We start from the raw sequence: 13,654 nt of genomic DNA on the forward strand, positions 1-13,654 counted from the left end.
CAAGATATACTCAACCAAACAAAATTCTACTTGGATGGGTGGAGGAGTCACATACCAAGGAGCAAATGTGCCAAATTTCAGCAGGAAATCTGGGCTGAGCAAAGAGATCGAGAAATCTGGAGCTCTGGAGCAAAAACGCGAGAGAGAGGAACTTGGTACGAGTTTTTTCGGGAGAGAGAAGGTGCTGGGAGAAAGAGATGACAAAGTGGGGCAAAGGGGGGCCCACACCACATGGTGGCGCGGCCACCTCCTTGGCCGCGCCGGCCTGTGGTTTGGCGCCCTCTGGTGCCCCACAGGTCATCCTCTGGTGCTCCCAGGTGCCTCCTCAAAAAATAGGACCAACGGTATAATTTTTGTGAATTTTTGAAAACTTTGAAAAATGCACATTTCTGGGTATTTAATTTATTATTACTGGCCAGGAAAAAATTTGAAATCTTCAAATAACTAAGGAACCTTGCAAATTAAAAATGCTACAGCAACTAGAGCAAGTGGAGGAAGAAAGAGATGTTGTTTACCCTCTCTATGCATGTAAAAGGTATTTGTTAACAAGGTTGATCAAGTCTTGTCACCAAATAAATTTTTCATAGCATAAGAAGAAATAAACCTCAAATCAATCATGTTACCTTGAATTGTATTGATATGGATCCAATCACGAGAGTTTGATATTCTTCTTTAGGCTCATATATAGGACAATCAATAGTTCCCACTTTGATAGTTCTCACATTAGAAATAGTATTAACTCCACACGCTTTCTCAATCCTCTTGGGAAAATAAACGGTATGCTCCCTATCATCAACATTGAAAGTAACCTTTCCTTTGTTGCAATCAATAACAGCCCCTGCGGTGTTAAGAAAAGGTCTCCCAAGAATAATAGACATATTATCATCTTCAGGCATTTCCAACACAACAAAATCAGTTAATATCAAGCGATTAGTAGTAACTTGAACAGAACATTCTCACATATACCAACAGGAATAGCAGTAGATTTATCAGCCATTTGCAAAGATATATCAGTAGGTATCAACTTATCTAAGTAAAGTCTCTTATAAAGAGAAAAAGGCATAACACTAACACCGGCTCCCAAATCACATAGAGCAGTTTTAACATAATTATTCTTAATAGAACAAGGAATAGTAGGTATACCTGGGTCGCCCAACTTCTTTGGAATTTTGCCATTGAAAGAGTAATTAGCAAGCATAGTGGAAATTTCCTCATTGGGGATTTTCCTTTTGTTAGTAACAATATCTTTCATATACTTCGAATAAGGTGGCAATTTAATAGCATCAGTCAAAGGGATTTGCAAGAATAAAGGTTTCATCCAATCACAAAATTTATTATAGTGTTCTTCTTCCTTTGATTTTAGTTTCTTAGCAGGAAAAGGCATTTGCTTTTGAACCCAAGGTTCTCTTTCATTACCATGTTTCTCAGCAATAAAGTCTTCTTTAGTGTACTTTTTATTTTTAGCATGCTTTTCAGGTTCTTCTTCAACCTCTTCTTTATCAGGAGTATCATTCTTATCATTATCATTATCATTATCATGTTCATTACCACTTTCAGTTTCAGCATCAGAAATAGAAATACTATTAGGATCATTAACAGGTTCAGAGGATTCTACAACATTTTTATGTTTCTTCTTCTTTTTCTTCCTAGAATGAGCACTAGGTTCAATGCGTCGAGAATCTTGTTCAATTCTTTTGGGATGCCCTTCAGGATATAGAGGATCCTGGGTAGAGACACCACCTCTATTTGTTACTTCATAAGCATGTTTCTCTTTAGAATTATTCCCCAACAAGTCATTTTGCACTTTAGTGAGTTGATCAATTTGAGTTTGAATCATATGAAAATGTTTAACAAGCATCTTAACATCATTGGAGGTTCTCTCTACAATATCATGTAATTCACTAATAGCTCGAGAATTTTCCATTAAATGATTCTCTACTCTCATATTAAAATTTTCTTGCTTAACAATATAATTATCAAACTCATCTAAGCATTGTGCAGGAGGTTTCGAATACGGAATATCTTCCCTAGTAAAGCGTTGAAGGGAGTTTACCTCAATCATGGATGAAGGGGGAATTATCTCGCATATATCTTCTATGGGAGGGAGATTCTTCACATCTTCAGATTTAATACCTTTCTCCTTGAGAGACTTCTTGGCTTCCCTCATATCTTCATCATTCAATTTAATTAAACCCCTCTTCTTCAATATTGGCGTTGGAGTTGGTTCAGGCGTAGTCCAATCATCATGATTCCGGCTTATTTTAGCCAATAATTCTTCAACGTCGTCTGGAGTTCTTTTCCTGAAAACACAACCAGCACAACTATCCAGGTATGCCCTAGACTCAATGGTTAGTCCACTATAAAATATATCAAGTAAATCATGCTTTTCCAGATCATGATCAGGCCGAGCTCTAATAAGAGAGCAAAATCTCGCCCAAGCCTCAGGCAATTTCTCTTCATCTCCCTGGTCAAAATTATAAATTCTCTGCAAAGCAATATGTTGAGAACTAGCAGGAAAGTATTTGCGGAAGAAAACATCAAGCAATTCTTTCGGACTTTTAATAGAATTAGGTGGCAAATTATTATACCAAGTTTTAGCGTCATCCTTCAATGAGAATGGAAAGATTTTAGCAACAAAGTAAGTACGCATCTTGACATCATCAGAAAACAAGCTACTTAGAGTAGATAACTCAGTCATGTGTTCAACAGCACTTTCTTTTTCAGTACCACAAAAGGGTGTTTTCTCAACAATAGCTATATGAGATAGATCAAGAGAAAAATCATAATCTTTATCCCTAATGTTTATGGGAGATGTGGCAAATTTTGGATCAGGAGACAGTTTATATCTAACAGCATGTTCTGCAAGCAACTTTTTAATTTTTCTTGCATCAGTAGTAGCATTGCATTTTTCAATAAAATCATCATTAAGCTCCACATAATCTTCCTCAGGATCATCACTAAAATAATCAAGTTCAGGTGAACTAACAGGTGTAGTAGCATTAGGAGTTTCAGTATTTTCAATTTGTCTAGACCTAGCAATTGTAGCATCTAGAAAGGATCCCAATGAACCACTATCATCAAGCACAGCAGAAATATTATCAATATTATGAGAGTTTTCAGATTCAGCAGAAGTACCCGCATTTGAAGCATGCGGCGGTGAAACAAGTTTATCAATCACTGATGGTGAATCAAGAGCAGCAGAGGTATTCAGAATTGTACCTTTTCTTGTAGTGGATGGTAATATGGCGATCTTAGTATCGCGAGGTTTACCCATGATGGAGAATTTGCAGCGAACAATATTAATCCAAGTGAACTTCCAAATAAAGCTATGCTCCCCGGCAACGGTGCGAGGAAAATAGTCTTGATGACCCACAAGTATAGGGGATCGCAACGGTCTTCGAGGGAAGTAAAACCCAATTTATTGATTCGACACAAGGGGAGACAAAGAACACTTGGAAGCCTTAACAAATGAGTTGTCAATTCATTGCACACAGAAACAGACTTGCTCGCAAGAGTTTATCGATAGTAACAGTTTTATAGCGATAGCGATAGTGAAATAACAGCAGAGTAACAAAGACAGCAGTAGTGATTTTAGTAAACAGCAGGATTAAAATACTGTAGGCACGGGGACGGATGACGGGCGTTGCATGGATGAGAGAAACTCATGTAACAATCATAGCAGGGCATTTGCAGATAATAATAAAACGGTGTCCAAGTACAAAGCAATCAATAGGCATGTGTTCCATATATAGTCGTGCGTGCTCGCAATGAGAAACTTGCACAACATCTTTTGTCCTACCAGCCGGTGGCAGCCGGGCCGCAAGGGAAACTCCTGGATAGTAAGGTCCTCCTTTTAATAGAGTACGAGCAAAGCATTAACACTCCGTGAACACATGTGATCCTCACATCGCTACCATCCCCTCCGGTTGTCCCAATTCTTGTCACTTCGGGGCCATTGGTTCCAGACAGCGACATGTGTATACAACTTATAGGTAAGACCATAAACAATGATTATCTTGATGAAACAATAACATGTTCAGATCTGAGATCATGGCACTCGGGCCCTAGTGACAAGCATTAAGCATAACAAGTTGCAACAATATCATCAAAGTACCAATTACGGACACTAGGCACTATGCCCTAACAATCTTATGCTATTACATGACCAATCTCATCCAATCCCTACCATCCCCTTCGGCCTACAGCGGGGGAATTACTCACACATGGATGGGGGAAACATGGCTGGTTGATGTAGAGGCGTTGGCGGTGATGGCGGCGATGATCTCCTCCAATTCCCCGTCCCGGCGGAGTGCCAGAACGGAGACTTCTGGCTCCCGCGACGGAGTTTCGCGATGTGGCGGCGTTCTGGAGGGTTTCTGGCGACTTCGACTTCTCCCCGTGCGTTTTTAGGTCGAGGCCGATAAATAGTCCAAAGGAGGGCGTCGGAGGCCGGCCGAGGGGGCCACACCACAGGGCCGCGCGGGCCCCCCCGGGCCGCGCCACCCTATGGTGTGGGGCCCTCGGGCCTCCACCTGACTTGTCCTTCTGGCTCTGTTAGTTTCCTGGGAAAATAGGGCCTTCTGCATAAATTCCGAGGATTTTCCCGAAAGTTGGATTTCTGCACAAAAACGAGACACCAGAGCAGTTCTGCTGAAAACAGCGTTAGTCCGTGTTAGTTGCATCCAAAATACACAAATTAGAGGCAAAACAATAGCAAAAGTGTTCGGGAAAGTAGATACGTTTTGGACGTATCATTTACTTATAATGACCAAACGTTCTCGAGGACACACGGGATTTTAGTCTAGTGCTTTCGCTACATACGGCTAATTAATCTTCATTGTTTTGATAAGTGTTGTGTGGGTGAACCTGTGCTAATGTACCGCCCTTCCTAGGACTAATACATACTTGTGATTATACCCCTTGCAAGCATCCGCAACTACAAGAAAGTAATTAAGATAAATCTAACCACAGCCTTAAACTCTGAGATCCTGCTATCCCTCACTACAAGAAAAGTTGCCATGGCCGACGAAGTTGAAGTCGCGCCGTGGTTGCTGGTGTACCATGGCCGACGATTTTTGGTCTCTCCGTTGTGCATGTCAAAACGTTTTTTTTTCTCGTTTTTGAGGCCACCTAGCCCGACGAAAACGGCCAAAACGTGGCGTATGGTGGCCCGGGACGTGGTGCATCTCGAAATCTCGGGTTCGCCGGCCGAGTCAACGCAAATCCGCACCGCCGAGGGATGTAGGGCCCAGATGGCAGCCTCTCTGGCATTGTTTTTTTTTCGATCGCGCCATCTCGTTCAACGTTCTCCGATCGAGCCGTTTACGATGCAGGATCATGGGTCCCGCATATCATCCTCTATGAACCAAAATTCTTTCTATTCTTGGATTTTTTTTGACCCCCTGATTTTTGGCTACTTCCTTTTTCTTTTGATCCCTTGCCGCCTTGGAAACGTTGAGACCGCTGCTGCTAAATGGGACCCGCATGTCATCCTCTATGTGCAATCAACTTTCTTTTCTTGGAGTTTTTTTTGGCACCTCAAATTTGGTCACTTGCCTTTTTCTTTCGATCCCATGCCGCCTCTCAAACGGTGATACCGCTCTTGCTAATCGGGACCCGCATGTCATCCTCTATGTACTATAAAACTTTCTTTTCTTGAATTATTTTTGGCACCTCATATTTGGTCACTTACCTTTTTCTTTCGATCCCCTGCCGCCTCTCAAACGGTGATACCGCTGCTGCTAAATGGGACCCGCATGTCATCCTCTATGTACTATAAAACTTTCTTTTCTTGAATTATTTTTGGCTCCTCATATTTTTTCACTTGCCTTTTTCTTTCGATCCCCTGCCGCCTCTCAAACGGTGATACCGCTGCTGCTAAATGGGACTCGCATGTCATCCTCTATGTACTATAAAACTTTCTTTTCTTGAATTATTTTTGGCTCCTGATATTTTTTCACTTGCCTTTTTCTTTCGATCTCATGCCACGTTTGAAACGTTGAGGAACCTGCAGGCTCATGGGACCCGCATGTCATCCTCTATGTACTATAAAAGTTCATTTTCTTGGTTTTTTTCACCCTCTGATTTTTGGCAATTTCTTTTTTCTTTTGATCCCCTGCCGCCTCTCAAACGGTGATACCGCTGCTGCTAAATGGACCCGCATGTCATCCTCTATGTACTATAAAACTTTCTTTTCTTGAATTATTTTTGGCTCCTCATATTTAGTCACTTGCCTTTTTCTTTCGATCTCATGCCACGTTTGAAACGTTGAGGAACCTGCTGGCTCATGGGACCCGCATGTCATCCTCTATGTGCTATAAAAGTTTATTTTCTTTATTTTTTTTTCACCCTCTAATTTTTGGCTATTATCTTTTTCTTTTGATCCCCTGCCGCCTTGGAAACGTTGGGTAAGCTGATGAATAAATGGACCCGCATGTCATCCTCTATGTACAATCAACTTTCTTTTTCTTTTGATCTCAAGCCGCATTTGAAACGTTGAGACCGCTGCTGCTAAATGGGACCCGCATGTCATCCTCTACGTACAATAAAGTTTCTTTTCTTGGATTATCTTTGGCTCCTGATATTTTGTCACTTGCCTTTTTCTTTCGATCTCATGCCGCCTTTGAAACGGTGAGTAAGCTGGCTCATGGGTCCCGCATGTCATCCTCTACGAACAATAAAAGTTTCCTTTCTTGGAGTTATTTTTTACCCCTAATTTCTGGCTATTTGCCTTTTTCTTTTGATCTCCTGCCCCCTCTGAAACGATGAGGACGCTGTTGGCAGGTCGGTCCCACATGTCATCCTCTATGAACAATAAAAGTTTCCTTTGATGGATTTATTTTGAACCCCTAATTAATTTCTGGATATTTCCCTGCCGCCTTGGAATCGTTGAGGATCTTTCGCCTCATGGGTCCCGCATGTCATCCTCTCAGAACGGTAAATGTTTATTTTCTTGGATTTTGTTGACCAAACGATTTTTGGCTTATTTTTTCTTTCGATCACGTGCAGCCTTTAAAACGTTGAGGACGCTGCTGGCTCACGGGTCCCACATGTCAACCTCTATGAACAATAAACGCTGAGGATGCTACTGCCTCATGGGTCCCGCATGTCATCCTCTCAGAACGAAAATGTTTCTTTTCTTGGATTTTTTACCAACAGATTTATGGTTTATTTTTTCTTTCTATCCCCTGCCGCCTTTAAAACGTTGACGACGTTGTTGGCTCATGGGTCCCCGATGTCGACCTCCCGTACAAGAAACATATGATATCTTGATTATTTTGCAGACAATAAACAATGTATTGCGCTCTGAGCTATTTCAAACGGATAATTAAATCTTTATTTTTACATAAACAAACTTATATGTTGAATCTCCTTGTTTTTTTGTCTTTGCGAAGCATAGGACTTTCCTGTTTTTTTAGAAAATTCGGAACTTTCCTATTTTGGAGTGGGCTGAAATTGTACGAGTCAAAAGGCCAAGCAGGATAGTTCGAAGGCCCAGATGTCCAGATGCAGCCCAATTGAAATCTTTCTTCTTGGATTTTTTTCACCCCCGATTTACGGCTACTTCATTTTTCTTTTGGTTCTGTGCCGCCTTGGAAACGTTGAGACCGCTGCTGCAAAATGGGACCCGCATGTCATCCTCTACGTACAATAAAATTTCTTTTCTTGGATTATTTTTGGCTCCTGTTATTTGGTCACTTGCCTTTTTCTTTCGATCCCGTGCAGCCTCTCAAACGGTGATACCGTCATTCTGCTAATTGGGACCCGCATGTCATCCTCTATGTACAATCAAGTTTCTTTTCTTGAATTATTTTTGGCTCTGATATTTGGTCACTTGCCTTTTGCTTTCGATCTCATGCCACGTTTGAAACGTTGAGGAACCTCTTTGGCTCATGGGACCCGCATGTCATCCTCTATGTACTATAAAAGTTCATTTTCTTTGTTTTTTTCACCCTCTCGATTTTTGGCTATTTCCTTTTTCTTTTGATCCCCTGCCACCTTGGTAACGTTGAGTAAGCTGCTAGCTCATGGGACCCGCATGTCATCCTCTATGTCCATCAACTTTATTTTCTTGGATTTTTTTGACCCCCTAATTTCTGGCTACTTTCTTTTTCTTTTGATCTCAAGCCGCATTTGAAACGTTGGGACCGCTGCTGCAAAATGGGACCCGCATGTCATCCTCTATGTAAATAAAGTTTCTTTTCTTGGATTATCTTGGGCTCTGATATTTTGTCACTTGCCTTTTTCTTTCGATCTCATGCCGCCTTTGAAACGTTAAGTAAGTCTTGGCTCGTGGGTCCCGCATGTCATCCTCTACGAACAATAAAAGTTTCCTTTCTTGGAGTTATTTTTTACCCCTAATTTCTGGCTATTTGCCTTTTTCTTTTGATCTCCTGCCCCCTTTGAAACGATGAGGACGCTGTTGGCAGGTCGGTCCCACATGTCATCCTCTATGAACAATAAAACTTTCCTTTGATGGATTTATTTTGAACCCCTAATTAATTTCTAGCTATTTTCTTTTTTTTCTTTGATCCCCTGCCGCCTTGGAAACGTTGAGGATCTTCTTTGCCTCATCGGTCCCGCATGTCATCCTCTCAGACGATAAATGTTTTATTTTCTTGGATTTTTTTACCAACTGATATTTGGTTTATTTTTATTTTCGATCCCCTGCCGCCTTTGAAACGTTTGACGACGCTGCTGGCTCATGGGTCCCCGATGTCGACCTCCCGTACAAGAAACATGTGATATCTTGATTATTTTGCGGACAATAAACGGTGTATTTCGCTACGAGCTATTGCAAACGGATAAATTAAATCTTTATTTTTACAACTTATATCTTGAATCTCCTTGTTTTTTGTTTTGGCGAAGCATAGGACTTTCCTGTTTTTTTTGAGAAAAATCCGAACTTTCATGTTCGGAGTGGGCTGAAATTGTACGAGTCAAAAGGCCCGGAAGGATAGTTCGAAGGCCAGATGCAGCCCAATTGAAATCTTTCTTTTCTTGGATTTTTTCACCCCCGATTTACGGCTACTTCATTTTTCTTTTGGTCTGTGCCGCCTTGGAAACGTTGAGACCGCTGCTGCAAAATGGGACCCGCATGTCATCCTCTATGTACAATAAAGTTTCCTTTCTTGGATTATTTTTGGCTCACGATATTTGGTCACTTGCCTTTTTCTTTCGATCTCATGCCACGTTTGAAACGTTGAGGAATCTCTGACTCATGGGACCCGCATGCCATCCTCTATGTACAATAAAAGTTTGATTTCTTGGATTTTTTTCACCCTCGATTTTTGGCTATTTCCTTTTTCTTTTGATCCCCTGCCGTCTTTGAAACGTTTAGTAAGGCTGGCTCATAGGTCCCACATGTCGGCTGTATGAACGATAAAGCTTTCCTTTCTTGGAGTTTTTTGACCCCTAATTTACGGCTACTTTCATTTTCTTTTGATCTCAAGCCGCATTTGAAACGTTGGGACCACCGCCGCACAATGGGACCCGCATGTCATCCTCTATGTACAATCAAGTTTCTTTTCTTGGATTATTTTTGGCTCGATATTTGGTCACTTGCCTTTTTCTTTCGATCTCATGCCACGTTTGAAACGTTGAGGAACCTCTTGGCTCATGGGACCCGCATGTCATCCTCTATGTACTACAAAAGTTTATTTTCTAGGGTTTTTTTTTCACTCTCGATTTTTGGCTATTTCCTTTTTCTTTTGATCCCTGCCGCCTTGGAAACGTTGAGTAAGTTTGCTAACTCGTGGGACCCGCATGTCATCCTCTATGTACAATCAATTTTCTTTTCTTGGAGTTTTTTTACCCCCTAATTTCTCGGCTACTTTCTTTTTCTTTTGATCTCAAGCCGCATTTGAAACGTTGGGACAGCATGTCATCCTCTATGTACAATAAAAGTTTCTTTTCTTGGATTATTTTTCACCCTACGATTTTTGGTCACTTGCCTTTTTCTTTCGATCTCATGCCGCCCTTCAAAACGTTGAGGAACCTGCTTGGCCCATGGGACCCGCATGTCATCCTCTATGTACTACAAAAGTTTCTTTTCTTGGATTTTTTCACCCTCTGATCTTTGGCTATTTCCATTTTCTTTTGATCCCCCGCCGCCTTGGAAACGTTGAGTAAGGCTGGCCGACTGATGGGACCCGCATGTCATCCTCTATGTACAATCAAGTCTCTTTTCTTGGATTTTTTTACCCTCTTATTTTTGGTCACTTGCCTTTTTCTTTCGATCTCATGCAGCCTGCGAAACGTTGAGGAAGCTGCTGGCTCATGGGACCCACATGTCATCCTCTATACAATAAAAGTGTCTTGTCTTGGATTTTTTTTCACCCTCTTATTTTTGGCTATTTCCTTTTTCTTTTGATCCCGCCGCCTTGGAAACGTTGATTAAGCTGCCGACACAAGGGCCCCGCATGTCATCCTCTATGTACAATCAACTTGCAAGATCTTGGAGCGAAAGAGCTTGTATAAGTGGGACCCATATGTCATCCTCTATGTACAATAAAAGTTTCTTTTCTTGGATTATTTTTTGCTCTGATATTTGGTCGGTTTCCTTTTTCTTTTGATCTCATGCCGCCTACGAAACGTTGAGTAAGGTCTTGGCTCATGGGACCCGCATGTCATCCTCTATGTACAATAAAGTTTCTTTTCTTAGATTTTTTACCCCACGATTTTTGCTAACTTGCCTTTTTCTTTTCGATCATATGCCGCCTTTCAAATTGAGGTCGCTTGGCTCATGGGTCCCACATGTCAGCCTCTATGAACAACAAACCTTTCCTTTGTTGGATTTATTTTTACCCCTAATTTACGGCTATTTGCCTTTTTTCTTTTGATCCCTGCGGACTTTGAAACGATGAGGACGCTGGCGTGTGTCGGTCCCACATGTCATCCTCTATGAAGAATAAAAGTTTCCTTTTTGGATTTATTTTTGACCCTAATTTACGGCTATTTGCCTTTTTCTTGATCCACTGCCGACTTCGAAATGATGAGGATGCGGTGACGGATCGGTCCCACATGTCACCTCTATGAACTATAAATGTTTCCTTTGTAGGATTTATTTTTTACCCCTATTTTCGGGCTACTTGCCTTTTTCTTTGAAACGTTGAGGACGCTCTTTGTCTCATGGGTCCCACATGGCATCCTCTACGAACGATAAACCTTCATTTCTTGTTAACGACAGGTTTATCAGTATTATTTTCGCAGACTAATACAAGCTCTTTCGCTCCAAGATCTTGCAAGTTAATAGAATAAATCATGGAATTATTAGGATATGTTTTAAATTTCAAATCCACTTTATGAATTTTTGAAAATACCGTGATCTATGTGGGTATGGAGCGATCAAGGATTTTCATATTGGCCATGAGCAGTTTCAAAAATTGCAACCCAATAATTCAAAATAAATACAAACAACTTTTATGTAGAATCTCCGTGTTTTTGTTTTTTGCCAATCATAGTATCTGTGGTTCTTTAGAAAAGGGCCAACATTGCATGAGCAGAAAGGCCCATTTGTAGTTATTGGGCTTCGACAGCCGGAGCAAGTAGGCCTATAGCAAATACCTTGTAGATGGCCGTTGGAACCCAAAAGTACTTGTTGCCTAGACTTAGATGCCAAACTCAGCCTTATTGACATGAACCTTGCTATGCACACGACAATTTCAGTCAGATCCGTGTACGAAACACAAGATCCAACCCTTCGTGTGAGGAAGCAGGTGGCAGCACACCTCCAGATGCTCAATCGTACATACGCATATCATATAGCAATTGTCGTATGTACATCAGTTCCGTATTGACATGTTTTTTTCTTTGGTTCACATGTGGGGTCCGCACAGTCACCTAGGTCGCACATCTACTTCCTTGCTCGTAGTTTATGCATGTTCGGTTTGGGGATGGGGTGGAACCGAACACACCCCCGTGCCAGTGGATGTACTTTACCCTTTAGCGGCGAAAAAAATAGGAATGGTCCTCTCATGAGTATGATCAACAAGAGGTGGCTATATTATAAAGGACGTACACACATTGTAATTATAGTGCTGAAATAAAGTCAATCCTAAAACAACCATGCATGGGTTATAATATGAAGGCAACACGAAATACAAAAGCAGGGCAGTGTTCAAATAAACTGATTCAAACTAGTACATACTAAAAACAGTGTACTACTTCTCAACACTTCAAGCATAATAAAAAAGTGTCACTGTTTTTTTAAAGGTAACACCGAACGGGCAATATTTAAAGCAGGCTTAAACCACATAGCCGCTTGTCGGACACTATCCCAACCATCCTTGGGAAGGCTGATAACTCCCACAGTCTCACCTTCATCCGCTGGAGGTTGCGGCGCAAAATTTTAGGGTATTGATTATAACGAATATTCCGGTATCTTTGTGTAGACGCAGTTTTCCTCATGAATGGAACCAATGTGCCATCGGGAGCTTTGGATTCACGCTTCTTCAGGTTGGCAATGATTGGGTAATTGAGTCCGAGGAACAAGAGTGGTCGTTGAGGCTGTTAACTCCGCCTCCAAAGAAAGTCCCACATGTGCGGTAGATAAGGGATCCAGCTCAAAGACGTAGGTGGCAACGGGAGGATCGCCGTAGTTGAAGCCCATTAGCGGCATAGGGAATGTCGGGAGGTACTTCAAAGCATTGGCAATCCCAATCTTGTTTCTTGTAAGGATGATCATCAATCGCTTGCCATCGGCAGATGGAGCGAGGAACCACGCGCATCGTTGATCATCCACCACCGGTGGCGGGATTACAAACGGGAGCATCGGGTTTTGCAATATTAGAAATGGAGACGAATAGGGTGTTACTGGCAACCATATTCAAACAGAAGCATTGTTCATCGTTCATGCTCACAGTATAAATACGACTATGTAAGCTAAGGACATTGGTCATTCATGTGTTCAAATCGAGTGTCCAATATATCGGTTATACTGCATCCATCCCACGAAACTAGTCTAAACTTCGCCAAAACTAGACACTAGTTAGTGTATACACGATTATATACTACCTCTGTCCCACAGAAAGTGTCTGAGATTTGTCCAAATTCAGATGTATCTAGATAGTGAAAGCATATAGATACATTCAAATTTTGACAAATATATATCATCTTAAGTTTAAGTCTGTCTTTGTAGTTAATTCCCTTTGTCTTAAGTGATCTATTAGAGAGCTTCCTGTGACCACCCGAAGGGTAAGAAATGTTTAACTGTATAAGTGGATTGCCTAGACCTTTCCATCAGTTCGGACTTTTGGTTGCGTTGGCTAGTCCATGAAGCTTGACATGGTGTCGAGCTGTGGTCTCGAGTTCGAGTCCTGGCTTTATAATTTATCCTAAAATTATTGTTGCCCCCTCGGAGTCCACGTATATGCCTCTTGAGCTATACCTCTGAGTCTTTCCACATGTTGACTTGTCTCCCATCACACGTGAGGGGGGGTGTTGAATTGTATAAGTGGATTGCCGCCCTTGCGATCAGTTCGGACTTTTGGTTGTGTTGGTAGTGCATGAAGCTTGACAAGAAAGAAATGCTCTTTGTAGCTAACCCCAAGTCTGGTAACATTTGCAAAATAGGTATCGATGCAGACTATCCATTCAAAAGAGAAGAATTTGCATTTTAGAGTTGAAGGTTCATAATCTCTTCTCTACTATTGAT

This window comes from Lolium perenne, chromosome 2 (genome assembly GCF_019359855.2).
Source record: "Lolium perenne isolate Kyuss_39 chromosome 2, Kyuss_2.0, whole genome shotgun sequence".
NCBI classification, from domain to species: domain Eukaryota; kingdom Viridiplantae; phylum Streptophyta; class Magnoliopsida; order Poales; family Poaceae; genus Lolium; species Lolium perenne.